Genomic DNA, 18,753 nt, shown 5'->3' with positions numbered 1-18,753 from the left:
AGGATTTTCTGGGTAGGGGAGCTGCCTCTAGGTGTTATTTCTAGTGTATACTTTCTTTGTAAAAGAGCAGATCGATGCCAAGGAGAGAGATCGCTCTTCTGCATTCTTCCCCGGAAGAAAAGTCCCAGCACAGTCCTGTGTGTTTGAGAACCAGACAGAATGAAATTCTCAGCAGTGCTCCTGCTTGAATACTCTGTAATGGTAAATAGATCTCTTAGCAATTGAAACACTGAGAGAAACCATTTCTTGAAAGGATGATAAAACTATAGCTGCTGTTGCAATATATTAATATCTTCTTATACATTTATATCCTTAATGTTACCTAACTTTCAAAGTATTAGAAGTCCCTAAATTTCAAGGTGTTTCATAAGAAAGCTTTTCACATAAATCGCTTAGTTTTCATTTCTGAATGTTTTTTGCATATTACCAAATAACGCTGGGCAGAGGAAGGTGAATGAAAGCCATCTCTTTGGTTAGGTTTAAAAAAGTTTGATTTGCAGCAAAGGAGTGGATCTCAAATAGTGCTTTCAACCTCTTCCCAATGTGGAACCCTAAACATTTCACAGCGGAGATACTGACCCCTTTAGGATATTGCATACATCAATTGCTTTGAAACTGACATATACTTGTCTTTCTCATTCATCTCAGGCAAACCAGATCAGTTTGACTTTCCAAGCATTACTGAAATGCTGTCCTTTTTGTCCAAGTGATGTCCTGCTGTGAGTTCTGCGGTGCTCAGGCAGATGGATGAACACCAGAGCTGACACCTTTAGCACAAAACCCAGTGACAGTCACAAGAAGTGCTCTCGTATTGCAGTAAAACTGGAAGTTTTCATCTGAAAACTCAGTTTCAGTCCAGGAAAGAGCAGCTGTTGGAAACGGTGAGAGGTGTTAACTGGACTGTGTGGCTCTCCTTGCAAAGTTTTAAGTGAGATTCTATCAAGAATTTCAATAAATGCCCACGAGCTAGATGAATCACTGGAGAGAATAAAACACAATAACAACAAAAAGTGATGCATAAAAAAACAACCCTGTACCCGAAGCCAAAATAAAATGAAACCCACAACTATAACTTCTGATAGTTTTATCCACAAGCAAAATCTCTTTCTCTCAGTTTTTTTTGGTGCATCCCTGGTTTGTGACTGCTCAGTGAGGAGGCTCTGCCTGCTGCTCTCTGGATAAAGGTTGTTCAACAGCATCTCTCTGCAAGCAGGCAATTCCAAGGAGGTGGTACTGGTTAATATGGAGTGCACACTTCTCTCCTAGGATATATCTCCTCTTTGATTTTAGGAGTATAATGATTGCAGTACAGTTCCTGAAGCAAATATCATGAGCATTTTGCAATATTTCTTCTACATGTGTTCTCTCTTCTTGCTTCTCTAACAGAAAACGTGGTCATCTGATCAGTACTGGAAGCATATGAGGATAAGACACATCCCGCACTGCACCACACCACTGAAGAAGTAAAATGGCAGTGATGTATCAGTCATCAAGATCATCAGGGCAAGATAGCATATTATTTTACTGTTTTATTACATGCTGCTGGTGTGGAAATCTCTGAAGAGAAAGATCTTTGACTGACAGCTTTATTTTTCCAATGCAAGGAGAAGCTCACAACAAGCACAGAAGGTGAAATGTTTCTGACCCCACTGAGGACAAGAGAGAGGTCTCTTAGGATCCAGACCAGGACATTATCACCTCTGCGTCAGGATCATCTCTGCCATCACTGTTCCATAAATATAAAAATATACAGAAGATTTTCAAAGCAAACTACTGCAGAGTACAGAATTCTCCCTCGAGGGTAACAAAAAAATCCAACTCCTCAATGTGAATTAATCGATGTATATATATACATCAATTATATGTATGTGTATATCACATACCCTTTTAAATGCTGCAGAGATTTCTCCTGAAGTGTCATGCAAAATCTAACTCAGGGCAGTGCAGAAATCCCCTGGTTACAGTGCAGGACTTGTTCGCTCACAGGGGGCGCTCAGCATCTCACAAATGACCAGTTCTGCAAGTTCGTGAAACGCCATTCTTCCAAAGGCCTTTGCTATGCAGGCGAGGGGGAAAGCTAGAGAAATACAAATACAAGCCCAGGCCATTCAACCCCAGCAGCTCCTGTCCTGATGACTCTTACAGTGCCCTGCAGCCTATTCTACATTCTAGGCTTAGCAAGTGAGACCCCAGACAAGGTCTGAAATGCCGGGTTGGTTGGTTGGTTTGTTTATCCAGAAGATGTTCTCTTCCAAGGTAGACATATGTCAGATTTCTGAATAGAAGACTCAAATCCCAGGATGGCAGGTTAGTCCTAACATGCCTTCTGAGCTCTGCATTTGTTTAAGCCATTTACCGAAACCATTAGCATTACCAGACTCATTCTTGTATCTCACTTCGGCAGTATAGGAACTCCTTGCCAAAGACCTGTTGCATTCTTGGTGCATTCAAGCCACCATCTGATCTTTGATACTGGAAGTGATTGAATTGTTTTATTTCAAGTTTAAGTAATCAGGTTTTTTTTTCTGCCTGAAATACCTTCAGAAGCCAAGATGGATTTTGATATCTCTCTGGATGGGAAATGTAGATCTCTCATCTTCTTACATCTTTTGCAAAGGAGGCCTAGAAGAATGCTGGTTTCTCCCATGAATAAAGTGTAAATATTGAGTTCAAAATACTTCTTCCAAAAGCAACGTGTGAGAAATGTTAGAGATATTATTATATTATTAATATTATCATTAATATTAGAGAGAATGCTGGGAAAAGGGAGCTCTGCTCTGCCTTCTGCTGCTTCTCCTCAAATCATTTAGTATTCATTACAGCTGCTTTTTCCTCCAAAGAGGTCCATTCTATTCCCAAAGGTTTCTCAACTGGGGAAATGCTGTTAGTACACATCCAAATAAAACAACATTTGCTGTAACTGTTTTAAAACATTTGTTTTCGCTCCCTAGGGAGCAAATGCAGGTTTGAAGCAGGCTGTCAATAATAATTTGTAGCTGAAGGAGGGGTTGAAATATGCATACTGATGCTCTTGGGGCTGCAGAGGGCACACTTCTTCAGAGTGGCTGTTTGGGAACTAAAAGGGGACTTAATTGGCTTCTTCTGCTAAATAAGAAAAACACACTGCTGATAGGGGACAAGATTTCACGGTGTTACCTTTGTTCTTCACCCACTGGTGCTTTTTCTGGTGGGTATTCATCCACTGTAAGCAATATTTTTCATGATAGGTGAGGACAACACTGTTAGGATTTAGAAGAACCAACATAGGTGTGATTTATGAATTCAGAATAATTCTAAGAAAATGCAGTACCTAAATATTTTGGTGTAGATGGAGTTGGTCAGGTGCTGTCAAACAGCCAGCGTCAAACATCCTTCACGTGGGGAAATGAGAAAGTTGGTAAACTGTGATGGCCACCATTCAGTTGGACACACAGAGCACAAGTCTAAATGTCCCAGATTTTGAATGCTAACAAGATTATCTTACAGAAGAGAAAGTCTCCCTGCCCAATCCATTTCTCTGTCTGTCATCTTTTCTATGCTAACAAAGGCCCTTGGGAACTTTGAGTGTTGGCAATCAGCTTGGAAAAATTCACCTGGATTGCAAGTTTTTTTTTCACCTCCTCATTATTTTTTCAAAGCTCAGCAGCCAGTGAAGATATGTAATTAAAGTTAATTGTGATTGCTCAGTGATGCACCTGCCTCCCCCCTCCCTACTGACATGGCTTCAGGGTGCCTTTGGCTCACAGCTGCCACCCATGGGCGTGAGTGGGCACACTTCATCAAGGGAGGTGGCAAGCCCACCTGGTCCTCCACCACCTTTATAAAGCATAACCATTCTGTCTGGTTGTGTTTTTTGTATTTCATAGGGGGGTGGAGGTGGAGGTGGTAAAGTTGTGTTGTGAAGAACTTGAGGATCAGTCCTTAGCTGTACTGCAAACATGTTAGTAAAACGGGGATAAAGGATCTTTCACCTCTTGTTGTCTTGATCATGAGCTTTTCTGGGCACAGGTTATCAGTACTTGATGGTATGCTGTTCCTAGGTGTTTCATTACAAAATTGTTATCATTGTATTTCAGCAGAAAACAGTTTAAATTTGTGTTATCATTAAAATTAAATTGAAAGTAGTCTTCCTATCACCTAGGGAGAAGACCATATACAGTAAGAGAAATATGGTTTGGAAGCTTGCTTATCAAAATGTCTAATTTACCCTAATTATGGGCTGGTTGTTGTGGTTACTCAGTGCACTGCAATAAATCATAGAATAACTTAAATTGGAGGAGGCCTTAAAGGTTGTTTAGGTCCAACTCTGTGTTGTGGGCAGGGTTGCCAACCACTAGATCAGGATCCCATCCAACCTGGCAGTGTCCTATCCAATGCAAGTCAATGTGAAGAGACGCAGTGCTTCAATGGTGCTTTGCTGATAGCAACTGTATGAGCTCCTGCTGCTGGATGAATTAATTAATTGATTCTTGTGCAGCACATGTTCTGAAGGAGGTACACAAATATGATGTAAATCCCATTCTGATGTTATAATGAATGTTTGATGGCGATGTTAAATTGCTGCTAGACAGGCTACAAGTAGCATCAAATTCAGCCTTGTAAGGGGGTTGTCCTGGAGAAATACTCCACAATAAGCTTTTCCTTCCTAATTGAAAACAGTGAGAGTCAGCATGAAGTGTGAAGGAGCTAGTGACCTAATTATACCGAAGTCACTGCTCAGGCAACTATCACTGAGTCTGTCTTGGTGCTACATGTGTCCCTTAATGCGTGAAAGTAGTGAAATACATGAGGCTGCATCTCAGGAAATATAGAGCTGAGGGGGCACAGAAGCACAAGAAAGGTGTTTTCACAGCAAAGCAGGAAAGCTGCAACTGTTCAATATTAGCAGGAACTCTGGGGATGGAGATATCCCCAAGGGACCACAATCACGTCCCTAACATGATCAGAGACAAAGCCCATCAAAACTGTGAATACATCAAGGATTTCAGGCTCCACAGCAGATTCAGCTGAGCGTACTGAAAGTTCCTGTTGCACAAGGTGAGTATCAGCTGCAGAAGATAATTTTGTGTTCAAGTAACAATCAGATGTTGTGCTAAGGGACATGATTTAGTGGGGAAATAACACTGGTAGGTGGCTGGTTGGTCTGGATGATCTTGGAGGTCTTTTCCAGCCTTGGTGAGTCTATGGTTTTAGGCTTCTCTGAGATGTCTGCATGTTCCTGCAAGATCAAACATAAATAACACACCTCCTTATCCAGGCTAACTTCTAATTGCTGGGCTTTATTTCCCCAAAATGGCTCTTTGGCAATTTCCCCTCAGCCACAATAAGTTTCTATTAATCATGAGGATTAATGTTTATTGGTGCAGGAACACCTTGTAAAGGAAACAAGTTTGCCTTGATGTTTTGAAATTAACAGTGAATCTGTTTAATTAACAGATTGGCTTAGCAGAAATCTATTCCCTCCCTGTGTGTTTCATACCCAAATGTATACCAGCAACTAATCAAGCTAGCTCACTCTTTCTGGGTTACGATGGCCTTTCTAAATCCTTAACTCTGCTCTCCTGTACCTTACACAGAGGGCGCTCTGCCAGCCCTTTTTTCAGAAATTAGATTCACCAGCTACCTGGATCCTCTTTGCAGTTAGAGAAATAATTACTTTACGCAATATAATTTGCTTAAAACCATGACAGTTTTAACTATAGTTTAAGGCTAAATGACTGCTCAGCAAGACAGCTGGTAAAATTCACCCTGTAATAAGACTGAAGCAATGTAAACAAGCCCAGCCCATTTAGGGCTTTGAGTTAATATAGATGTCAAATACTTCTTTCAATATCACTAAATTTCCCAAGCCATCAGACATTTTCTTCTTTATAAGCGTATTTATAACAGATCTCATCCTTTGTCAGCTAAACTCACAACATAACTCTGTCCCAAATCCGATAATAAGTTATGTCTGAGTATAAATTAACCTCCAGTGAAACATCATGAAATTTGTTGAAACACATAGGGAGCCATGGCACAACATTACAAAGAGTTTCTGCTGAAGTTTAGTTTTGTGGAGTTCCAGGCCTGGCTTTCTTTTTGCTTGGAAATGGTCTGTTCCAAAGAAAAACCAACCAGAAGTTGACCTTGAGTTCTCTGCTAGCAGTGGAAAGGCTGTTTCAATATACATTGGTTGGGTCATTCATTTAATGTGTCTGAGTTGGGCAGAGAGCGGAGCACCAGGCAAGTGGAGATGGTGGCTGTAAAGAAGCTGAGTTGTGGTTGTAAAGAAGAGCCCAATTTCAGAAAACTAAAGCCATTTCTTTGCAGCTTCCCAGCAGGCTGAGTAACATCAACCAATTTAAATGACAACCAGTAAGGAATAATCTCTAGAGCTCAATGTCCTCTATCCTGCTCAGATAATAATGGGGATAAAATGGCAATTACAGTGATAAGGCTCAAAATTCATCTGCATTCAAGTTGTGTTGATTTATTGTTTGGCGATTATCTTGCTGGAGTTTTGAGGATGGAATGATTCCCCCTATTTACGTAATCAAGGCATCAAAATCTTCAGAGTAGGGCATGCTATCAACAGCTGGCTGTGTTGTGTGTGTTAGGATGCCTTCAATTTTACAGCTTGTGTTGCATTCAATCTTGGTATCTATTAGCCTATAGTGAAAAATCTACTGTCTTCTACTATGTTTAATTTGCATCAATATATGAGGTTGTTAGTGTGTTATGTCAGCTGTTGAAGCCCACTCAGATGCAGTCCTGTGCCTCCACTGTGGCACACAAGGTGTGGTTGGGAAGGACAGTTAAAACAATATCTTTGTCAAATGCTGGTGAGAAATTGCATAAAGTATTAAATTCACAGGCAGAACAAGTCTTTGGATGTTCTCCATGACGTATGCATGGCTGTAATCTCAGGAACCATGTGGGGGGTGCAGACCTCACCTGGGGAATATGCTCCACACCTCATCAGCCACAAAACCTTTGTATTGAAACTTACAATTTTTCACTCAATTACTCCTACAAAGCTTTTAAAATTAGTTGTATTTCTCACGACAAAGAGGTGGTTTAAAAGACTCATTTTCATAACATCTTTTCCGTAAAATGAAGTGCATCTTACTCTGCTGAGTGTTAAACCAGGTGGGATGACATTCTGTGAGAATAAGTGAGATGGGGCTATCAGGCATCGGCACTGCCCTTTTCCCTCTGTAATAGCATTTCTGAGTTCAGAAGGGATTCTTCCCTTAGAGGTGGGGATGTGAGGAGTCACTGAGAAGTGACTCATTAACAAAAATGTGATTTTAATTGTTAGTGGACATCTGCTGTGGAAAGAACATCTAGTGCTTGGATGTCCGACATTATAGCTTGCCTGGGCTGCATTGACTGAAGAGAAACTGCCTTGGGCTGCATATATGTAGGTTGCTCCAACAGTAATGCCTCTTATTTATTTCCATGGAAACTATCGCAAATACAAAGAATACAATAACACTATTGAATAGAGCACATTCTCAGCTACAAAATGCTGTTTTTTTTGACACAGTCACCAACATTAGCTTTGTGTTCTCACCAGCAATGAACAAGAGCCTGCATGCTACACTTGTCAAAATCTGCACCGGCGGAGGTGACCCGTTGTTGCCACTGCTGAAATGCACCACCCACCCCTCACTGTGCTCACATCCACTATTTGGTCTCCATAAATGTTTAGCAAGCACTGATGAATGTCAGTGGGTGCCACTTTTTTCCCATGGAGGAATTCAGTTCTCAGCTCACCTCACTGTCCATTCATCTATCCAATGCTCTCTAAATGTTATTATAAGGATGATATGGGAGACGATGTTAAAGACCTTCCTGAAGTCACCAATGTGCACTGCAGGTGGGGACAGGTGTGAAGACAGAGGAGCAGCACCTGTCATCGAATCATAGACTCACAAAGTTTGAAAAAGACCTCCAAGATTATCCACTTCAACCATCCACCTCCCACCAATATTTCCCCTCTAAACCATGTCTCTTAGTATAACATCTCAGTGTTTCTTGAATACCTCCAGGGTCAGTGGCTCCACCACCTCCTTGGGCAGCCTGTGCCACTGCCCGACCACTCCTGTGGAGGTCTTCCTAATATCCAACCTGAGCCTCCCCTGGTGCAACCTGAGGCCACTCCTTCTCATCCTGTTGCTGTTACCCGTGAGAAGAGGCCGACCCCCACCTCACCACAGCCTCCTGTCAGGGAGTTGTAGAGAGCAATGAGGTCTCCCCTGAGCTCCTCTTCTCCAGACTGAACAATCCCAGCTCCCTCAGCTGCTCCCCATCGCACCCCACTGAGCTCCAGACCCCTCACAGCTCTGTTCCCTTCTCTGCACACGCTCCAGGGCCTCCACGGCCGTATTGTAGTGAGGGCCCAACGCTGAACACAGCACTGAGGTGCGGCCTCAGCAGAGCTGAGTGCAGGGGACGGTCACCTCCTGCTCCTGCTGGCTGCACTGCTGCTGACACAACCAGGATGCCGTTGGCCTTCTTGGCCACCTGGGCACACTGCTGGCTCACGTTCAGCCCAGCGCCGACCGACACCCGCAGGTCCTTTCCCTCCGCACAGCCTTCCAGCCGCTCTGCCCCAAGCCTGCAGCGCTGCGTGGGGTTGTTGTGGCCCAAGTGCAGGACCCGGCACTCGGTCTTGTTGCACTCCATCCCATTGGCCTCAGCCCAGCCATCAGCCTGTCCAGGTCCCTCTGTAGGGCCTGCCTGCCCTCAGGCACATCGGCACTTCCCCCAACATGGTGTTGTCCGCAAACGTACTGGGGGTGCCCTCAGTACAGAATCAATCAGATAATCAATAAAGATATTAAAGAGGATGGTCACCCAAAACAACAAAACTCATTTTCATTTTTAATATTTTCTATTTAAACAAACAAAATAAGGGGTAACAAAGACACAGAACTAGTGGCATGTTTGACCTTTTTTTGTGAAACTAATGCATCAATCTGATTCAATGGCAGTGGCTGCAATTCTCAGTGAGATCTCAAGGTGTTCATCAGAGATTTTTGATGAAATATTGCTCTTCCTGTGCTTCAGCCTTGAAAGCAATTGTTCATAATATATGTGCTGCCAAAACTCTGCCCTAGTTTCAGCCCACGCAGTGCCCATTGCACACTAATGTGTGGGTGCTGTGAGCAATGGGTGCACTTTGCTCTGAGGGGATGGGCCCCCGCCCCTGAGGTTGGCAAGCAGCAGTATTAGAGCAAACACCCTCCGTATCAGAGGGATGGCAAATAGGAATTTTATTTTTACCTCTCACAAGAGAGTGGTGGGAATGAAGGAGCAAATCTCCTGGCATATCCTGAGAAAGGAACTAATGGTGAAAGGGGGAAGCACTAGAGAAGTGCTGTAGTGGTGGAGAAGGTCAGTGAGGGGAAGAAGCTCCACAGGATGGAAGGAAAAGTAGGAAGCAAAGAGAAAAACTTAGCCTCCAAGTAAAATTCTAGTCGCTAATTCATAGAATAGAGCCATAGGATCTTAGAATCACCAAGGTTGGAGAAGACCTCCAAGATCAGCCGGTCCAACCATCCACCTACCACCAATATTTCCCCACTAAACCATGTCCCCCAGTACAACATCCAAACATCTCTTGAACATGGATAGTTTCAGGACTACTCATGGCAGTAGATGCTTGGAGCTGGCAGTCTCACTTCTAACTTCTTATTGTCACATTACCAAAAACTGGTAGAACAGTAAAAAAGCAAAGTTGTGGGAGCCTGAAGGACGAATCCTAAAGATCAGGAAGAGGTTTCCACAGGTGTAAGTAATTACTAAAATTGCCTATCACTTCAGATCTCACATCAGCACTGTATTTTTTTCCAGAGACATAATGATGTCTCAATAAGACTGGAGCCTAGAAATTTGTCTAACTTCTTTAATGCTCTTTTTTTGAGATGTTATTCTCTACTTTTTATTTGGTATCTCATTCCTAGACAGCAGCAATGACCGCACATTTTTAGAATTAAAAAGAAAAATATGTAATTTTTTAAATCTCTTTTCAGAGACCATTTGCATCAGTATGATGGTCTTACTTTACTCTTGCAGAAAAGGAACTAGATACAAAAAAATCGGATACATTTTCTTTAAGAAAGCTGTTCGCCTTCGTGCAGTGTTTCAGCTTGTCAGTAGTTTGAAGTAGCACATATAAAAGACTCAGAATTGTATTTCAAAATGAAATTTTGACTTGACATTTCTGAGCCTTGTAACTCTGCAGAAAAAAGTGACACCAGCACTTTTCATCTGCTTTTAACATTGGTTTTATACCAATAATTACCACACCTTGTAATTAGTTGCGTGTTCTGAATCTCTCTGCCTGTCATCACATAAATTGGGTTGTTCCCATGTAAGTGTGAGCGCTCATCTTATTTGTCTGAAGTCCTTGGGTTTTTCTTTCTTGATTCAAATGGCCATTGCGTACGAAGCAGTGATCACCACAGATTACCTTGGCATCAATCTGAGCTCTAATTCTTGTTTGTGGTTGGATCCTTGACTGACTAATGAGGTTTGTGCTCTGAGAAAAGACTCCCCTGTGACTGGGAGTTTGATGTGGATCCCTCTGGAAAGGTTAGGCAATACCAATGAATTTATATCACACCTTTTATCCGCTGGGATGATGATTTGGGGCACTTTACTCAGATTTGTACTGTCGTAGATATATAGAAGCATTCTTTGAGAACTCTTTCCATTTGATAAATTAATTTGAATTTCTCCAGGGAGGTCAGAGGTTGCTGAAGGAACACCCCATTCTGAGGATGGATATGTGGACATCCATTTTCCTCACCAACAGGGAATAGAGTTAAAAACAAACGGAAGCAAAGCAACAGAGGGCCTCAAAACAGTTGGAGCTGCAGCCCACCCAAGGTTTTACTGCCCAGACTGCAGATGAGGGTGAAGTCCTATTTTTCTTTACATTATCAAGGTTGATCTGAGAGTGAATTTGTTCTTACAGAACCAAATGTCGTTTCCACCATCTCCATTTATGTTCTAATTATGTAACATTGTCATAGGTGCCCAACCTGCACTTAGTTGGACAAACTCACTGCTTGAATGTGATACAGTAGTTTTTGCCTCTATTTATCACCAAATTCATCCCTTCCTCCTTAGCATTAATTCACAGCACGTTTCTGGATTCCTTTTGAGGAGAGCAAACCATGAACATGAGAAGAGTCCTAGAATGATTTCTCCAGATGTTGGGATATGGATATGTGTGCCACGACCTTGAAGGATCAGCTACTGAGATTGGTCAAGACAGCAATAATTCAGCTAGATGTGTTTCCAAGAGGCTTATCTAGGCACTCACTGTTGTGCAGTTTTGCTTTTCAATTGATCTTCAAAGGATTTTGATCCCTTAAATGGGAGAAGAGGAAAAAAAAAAAAAAAAAAAAAACCCTTTTTCCAAGAGCTGTTTTTAATTATGTTTCTAATTAGGGGAAAAAAGAAAAAAACTGACACAGAAATTACGCCTTTGAATTGTCACACAAAGAAAACCAGGTGCCAAGTTCATGTTCCTATTGTTATTGCATTCCTCTTATAATTTGGGCAGCTTTCATACATATGGAGCATTTTGTTGTGCTAATGCAGCCTGAGAAGTGCAAAGTATCAAACTATCTGTGCTCAGGACCTGGAGATGCTCTGGGTGAGAGAAATTCAAAGCAGAGTTTACAAAATCTGTGCCACCTTTTCACACAGCCAGCACCATCACTGGGGGCACAAAAGCCACTTACAGTACACATGGTCCCTATTTAAGGGACCTTTATTAGTGGACAAAAAAGACATTCATAAATATGGCTCAGGCTGTCATTTGAGCTGTATAAAGTAGGTTTTCTGTGTGGAGTTCTTCATTAGGGTCACCATCTCTGGAGGTGTTCAAGAAAAGGGTAGGTATGGCACTTGACATGGGCAGTGAGCATGGTGGGGATGGACTGCGATTGGGCTGGATGATCTCGGGAGTCTTTTCCAGCCTTAATGATGCTGTGATTTGAAATACAGTGGAAATTATGTAGCTGGTCATACAGCTTCAACTGCTATGGTAGTTCAGATCCGTGTATGTCAGCTACCCACTAGCTTTGCAAGCAAAGAAGACACATGCCCAGGAAGAACCATTTTGCTGCTTCAAAAACATCACTCTGCAAAGAAAAATGCCATTGTGTCTGGTGCTAGTGCACTGTATTGGGGAACTCATACATGCTGTAGAACATGGTTAGTGGTAGGTAGACAATTGGACTGGATGACCTTAATGACTCTGTGATTCTATGACCCTGACACCAAGAATTATAGGTTGGGTATGCACTACAGCAGCCATTGATTTTCACTCTCTAGATCCTACTACATGTTACCCAGGCCAAAGTATCTCCCCTCTTGAGCCAAACTTGATACTGGGGAAAACCAGTTCCAGAGATATCATCTGCCATGTACTTCTGAGATCCTTTATTTAAGACCTTACAGGCACTTAGAAGTTCATCTTTCACTTTAGCACCAAATCAAAAACCTAACAGTTAGGCTTAAAGACAGTCTAGGCATTTTCTCAGGGTCTACATTTCACATCTCCATCTCTGTTCATGCTTTGAGGCATAAGTGACAGGTCACTGGGTGCAAATGGATCCTTTATGAAAGCCTCAGTGGCTTAGGGCTGATAGAAGCTTGCCCTGGCATCCTTCCCAGAGCAGCAGGTAACACAGCGAGGTGCAGCACTGGGATAGGACTGCTGAGGAATTCTCTCCTCATGATCAGTGTTTGCATTCAAAAGTCATGCTGCAGCTTTGGCTTGTTTTCAGGGCTTGCAAGAAGGGGTTACAGAGCTGGGGTATGCATTCCTCACATGAGCTTTTTTTCTCTCTAGTGGAAACCTCTGCAAAGTTCACTAACAGACTTCCCTGTGTTTGCACAGAGCTCACCTGCCACGATGAGCCCAAGCCTCTATCCTTTAGGAGATTCTCACTCCTGTTAAATAAAAGCTGGTAAAGGTCAGTGCTGCATGCCTGATGAGTTGGGTTGGAGCCCGTAGGATCTTGCCCAAGAGACAGGAGTTGATTTTGGGTCTCCTGCTTTTGAGGCCAACATCCCAGAGGCCTGGCTTTTCTTGTATTCTCTCCCCTAAGTTTTGCTGAAACTTGCAGATCAGCTGTAAAATCTAGCATTACAAAACAAACAAGAATGTTCCAGACATCCCCACTCAGTGCCTCCTGCCCCATCCGCTCCCCACTGCTGGCAAAGGATTGTTTCAGGGGTCAGTAAATCACCTGAAATAGGCAAATTGGTGCTTGGAGATTATCTGCACTTCTTTTTTTTTTTTTCCTTTTAGTTTTCATTCACTTCAGGTCTAAGCACTTAGTCTGGAGCATGTATTGGTGCTGCAATCGGAACGCTTACATCAATAGAGAGAGATTTAGCTGCTAATCGGACAGAAAAACTCGTTAGCAAGAATGGTGTTTCTGATTAGAGAACAGGAGATCTGATCCAATCTGAAACCTGGCTCTGGTGCTCGCTTCCTATGCATTCTCAGGAAGGTCAGTTCCTCTACAAGCTCCCCTCTGCATCCCACAGTGCTCAGGTGTGGTTTTCTCTGTCAGGAGGGCTGTGTGGGAATGGGGTGCTATAGGAACAGCTGGGAAAGCATCGAAGATGAATGGAAATCACTTCAGCACTGCCACTATTTGTTAGAAGATGGGATGTGCTGGTGCCATTTTCCAGGTGTCCCCTGCATGAGGTTTCTCCCATATGTTAGGAATCTCAGTAACATTAAGCAGTACATGTACCAGACTACGTGCATGTGCCACTGCCCATAATTAGGAAGGTGCCTTCCTCCCACATTAGGACTCTAGACTGGGGACTTCCATTAACCCCGGAGCGGCCCATTTCTGCTCAGCCATCAGCGAAAAAAATACCCGCTCGTTAAACCCACAATGGAGCTGTTCTAATTATAACCGTTGAAGTGTGAAGCCATCCTGCAGCACCTCGCACGTTGTTAGGATGATTTAAAGTTATTACCGGGTGCTTGGGGCACTTTTTCTGCAGACGTGTGCCGAAGGATGGGGAAAGCAAAGAGCCTTGGAAGTGCTGCTTAGCGGGTGGAAGCGCTCTCAGCAGCCGAGCACAGCACTGCGGATCGCTGCAGGCTGGCACTCAGCTCGCTGGCCCGGCCAGCTGACACTTGTGACAATAAAGCAGGGAAGTTGTCAGATTTCCCCATGGAAAAAACAAAAAAGAAGAAGAATTTTGCATGTAATTATGTGGAAATCTTCCTACAGGTCCAGCTGTTTGAGGAAAGCACACAGTCCTCTGCCATGACAGCGTTACTTAAGCGGGGAAAGTTTATCCTTGACCTTGTGGAGGACTGACATGTGCTGAAGCAGAGAAGCTGTTAACCCTTCTGAAGCACCCAGCTGTTGAACCTGTGTTTGGAGTGAGAAATCGTAGAATCTCTAAGGTTGGGAAAGACCACTGGGATAGCCTATTCAACCATCAACCATCACCACCATGCCTGCCCAATATGTCCCCCAGGGCCTGTAAAGCACCAACAAAAAACACTTTCTGACTTTCTGGGGTGTATTTGGTATGTGGTGCCCATCTGAACATCCCATCTGGACACCCACAGCTTCAGCAGTGCTCAGAGCCCCGTCCAGCCTGACCTTGGCTGTCACCAAGGATGGTGCATCCACTGCCTCTCTGGGCAACAGTTTCCACTAGCAGCTCCTCCAAGACCTGCTTTCTTGTCCTTCTGTGAACAGTCAAACCCCAGCTGAACGCTTTCAAGTGGTTGTACTTCAGTTGGGGTGGTTGGGGAGGTCACCTCTGGGCAGGGATTGCCCTTGCAAGAAGCTTCAGGGCTGCACCTGAGGTGCAGAGCAGCCCCCAGCCTCAGCCCACTGAGCTCAGTGCTGGGAGCAGGGCGCTCGGCTGCGTCACAATAAATGTATGCATTGCTCCTCCAGCAGAAGGGCTGTACAGCTGTGCACACAGCTCCGAGCTGGCTGTTGTCTGCTCTGACCCCAGGTCTCAAGGATCTGATTGAGTTGGTTTGCCTCTTGCACAGAGGCTATTTTTTGAGGTGCCAGACAAGGGCTACTGCAGGATTTGCTTGCAGCACCTTCTGCCCTCTGTTCTCGTCATGCAGGTGCCTGATGCTGCTGCCCAGCAGTGTCCCTGGTTCTGCAGCACAAATGCATTTTCTTTTAAAATACCATAATTGGATTTGAATTAGCACCAGGGCTGCTCCTGTGCTAGCAAGGACAGCCCTCAAGCTTCCAAATGATGGGGCTTTCAGTGTCTGGCACAACAGATCCACTGCCAGTATCCAAGCCATCCATGTCTGACTGCTGAGGTAACAAGATACCCCACCCAAACCCTAACCTTAACCCAAACACTAACCCTAAGCCTAACCCTCTTAGGGTCCTTCCATTTGTGCTCCTGCTCCCTGCAGAGCAAACCCAGCAGTGTTACAGCTGCAAAAGGCATGCGTGCTCCTGCAGCTCATGACTCTCACCCTGCGAGCAGCTTGTTCTGCTGGCACGATAAACACATGCTGCAGAGGAACAGCACTAATTATGACCCTGTCACCTTCATCAGCTCCCCACTAATTGTTTTGGCTTTTTTTAATCTCACTGCTCGGAGATGAAACATGATGTTTGGTTCTGAAAAGGAGCTGAAAAGAAAAGAGAAGAAAGAATCACATTTTAAAATAGCAGCATCAGGTAGATCTTTCAGTTGGATTTGAAATTCAAATGACAGAAATTATAACTATTTGATGTGTTACTGAAATCAGGCATGGCAAGTTCTTGGAGGACTTTCTAGGGCTGCCCATCTCGACCTGCTGTGTGCTGGGTCCTCTCACTGCTCCCAGCCCAGAAGGGTTCTCCGTGTCACACTGTAATGAAATTTCTCAAACCTCTCCAGGCATTATCAGCTCAGAGACCTCACAAGTAGTAACTTTCTTTCTAGGTTTTGAGGATGAAGAGTGAGATCTCTGACTTTTCACATGGTCTGATAGTGGTAGGACAGTGGGGAATGGCTTTAAACTAGAAGAGTGGAGATGTGGGTTAGATGTGAGGAAGCAAACCTTTCCTCAGAGGGCGGTGAGGCGCTGGCACTGCTGCCCAGAGAGCTGTGGGTGCCCCATCCCTGCAGGCACTCAAGGCCAGGTGGGATGGGGCCCTGGGCAGCCTGAGCTGGTGGGGGGCAGCCCTGCCCATGGCCGGGGGTGGCACTGGGTGGGCTTTGAGCTCCCCTCCAACCTCCAGGCCCCTGTGGAAGGGTCTGAGTGGAACATCACCTCTGCTCCACAGAGCCCTGTGCTCTGAAGGTACCTTTCAGGGCTCCTTGCTGACAGCTTCATGTCCTTGCAGCATGTAGACATCGAGCACTGCTCCCATGGGTGATGTGCACCCAGTGAGTGGGCTTTTATGTGCAAAATCAGCAAAGCAAAAATATCAGAGGAAGGCAGAGCTCTCTCCATGCTCATGAGATTTGCTGTGGCAAATGACTTAATGGCTTAATCAGCATGTTCATGGCCCTGCTACAAGCACTTACATGGAAAAAGTGCTACGATGGCCACAAAGGAATGAAGCCAGCTATATCGATAATGATGAAAGGCATAAGTGTAATCCTCCCACATGAATCCAATCAGTCTAGTGCCTGATTTCCCATGACTGCCTCCAATAATTTCCACGAGCTTTCACTTCAGCTGCCTATGAAATAAAATTATCTTGGTAAGCGCACACAGCATTCCTCAACTACACGAGTTTCCATTTTACCCCATCTTTCTAACCAAGAGGAAATGATTGGGCTTACTGAATGTTGCTTTGGATGTGTGTGGGTCCATCCCAGAGAATCATAGAATCACAGAATCATAGAATGGCTTGGGTTGGAAGGGACCCAAGGATCACGAAGCTCCAACCCCCCACCACAGGCAGGGCCACCAACCTCCACATTTAATACCAGCCCAGGCTGCCCTGGGCCCCATCCAACCTGGCCTTGAGCACCTCCAGGGATGGACGGGGCATCCACAGCCTCTCTGGCCAGCTGTTCCAGCACCTCATCACTCTCATAGTAAAGAACTTCCCCCTGACATCCAGCCTAAATCTTCCCTCCTTCAACTTAAAACCACTTCCCCTTGTCCTGCCAGAGGATCAGCTACACATGCTGGGATGGTTTGGAGGCAGCCGTGCAGATCCACAATGTGCTCTTCCACTGACACACAGCAATCAAGCACACACTCATTAATATTTTAAAATGCGGACTTTAATTGCGAGCCCACATTTCTCTACGTGCGTGGGCAGAAGGGAGAACTCTTCACCCAGCTGCATTGGGATGCTGGCTTTTTGGGGGATGAAATGTTGGGAGCTGGCTCCATCCAGTGCTGGAGCTCCCTTTGCACAGGGCGCTGTGCACAGCGGTGCCGGCCCGGTGCTGCCACTGTGCCTCACGCCTGGCTCCTGTCGGGCCGTGCTCTCAGCAGAGCTGAGCAGTAATTGAGAGTGATCCAGCGGCTGCTGCGGTGCCGTTCTGTGCACTGCACCGGAGAGTTCAGCCTCTTTTTTTTTTTGCTCTTTCACACCACAGCAAAGCTGTTGGTGATGGTTTCTATTCATTTCCCATTCTAAATCAGTAAATAACAAACTCGGGGTTGGGGAGGGGAAGGAGTTGGTCACATTTCAGCACAACCCCCGGTGAGAGGTCGTGTTCCCGTGCAGCGGGTCTGGCTGCACACACCTCCAGCCATTGAGAACAAGGGCTTCCGCTGCGCATCGCCATTGGTGGCATTGATCCTCCTCCTCCATCAGAGCAATCGAACTGGGATGGAAGATGCTCTGAGTCTTGTTTGCTCAGATTAATTCCACTCACCTGCCTCCCTATGGAACCTGGCAGCATAATTTCATTCATATGGAAAACAATGCCTGGTAAAGCCATCCATCGTTACGTAACACCATGAGTTTGTGCAGTGGAAGCTAATTTCATATTTCCTATAACGTCCTTTTCATTGCCTTTGGCAGACAAACAGCAAAACAAACAAACTGTCCCTGATTGATTTTCTAAGAATAAAACCATGGCTGTGCCTCTGACAAAGCCCCGCTCAGCACCGACAGCAGCCCAGGAGAGGGAGGTTCCTGCACACCCCTGATCACCCTGCTGCGCACTACGGGTGTCCACCCACCGGAGCCCCATCACAGCAGGCAGCCCCCAGCCAGGCCACTTGTTCACTGTGGGGTCATCCCATTTGGGAATACACCAGGCGCTTTGCTGGGCTGCACACTCACTGTGACCCCATGGCCATCAGCTTCAGCACAGCAAAGCACAACCCCAGCAAACGGACGCAAATCCATTCAGCACCACGGACGAGGCATGGGGGAAGATTAATTGAAGACTTCATTTCTTCTATTTTCATTTGGTTAGCTAAGTGGAAGAGGCACAAGTCCCTGTGCTCGTGGAGGCTTGGTGTCGGCCATGAATCACAGCTCCCAGCTGCCGCGCTCCGGCTGCACGTCAGGTTAATTATGATGCTGTAGTAAATATTCTTGCAAGCAGAGCCCATCCATTAGAGCCCTCCACACGGGAGCTGCACAGCTCTGCTTTCCATCACTCACCCCAGACAGGACAAGGATGACAAAAAGCAGCTCAGGGAGGGGGACAGAGAGCTCGGTTAGAATTTCTCTTTGTCACTGCTGCTAACAGGTGCTGTGGGCTGCTGTTGGCCTAAACCTGACGTGTCCCATGGGCTGATCCCTGCCCCACACCATC

Source organism: Gallus gallus, chromosome 24, assembly GCF_016699485.2.
Source record: "Gallus gallus isolate bGalGal1 chromosome 24, bGalGal1.mat.broiler.GRCg7b, whole genome shotgun sequence".
Lineage (NCBI taxonomy): Eukaryota > Metazoa > Chordata > Aves > Galliformes > Phasianidae > Gallus > Gallus gallus.
This window is presented reverse-complemented; position numbering follows the sequence as displayed.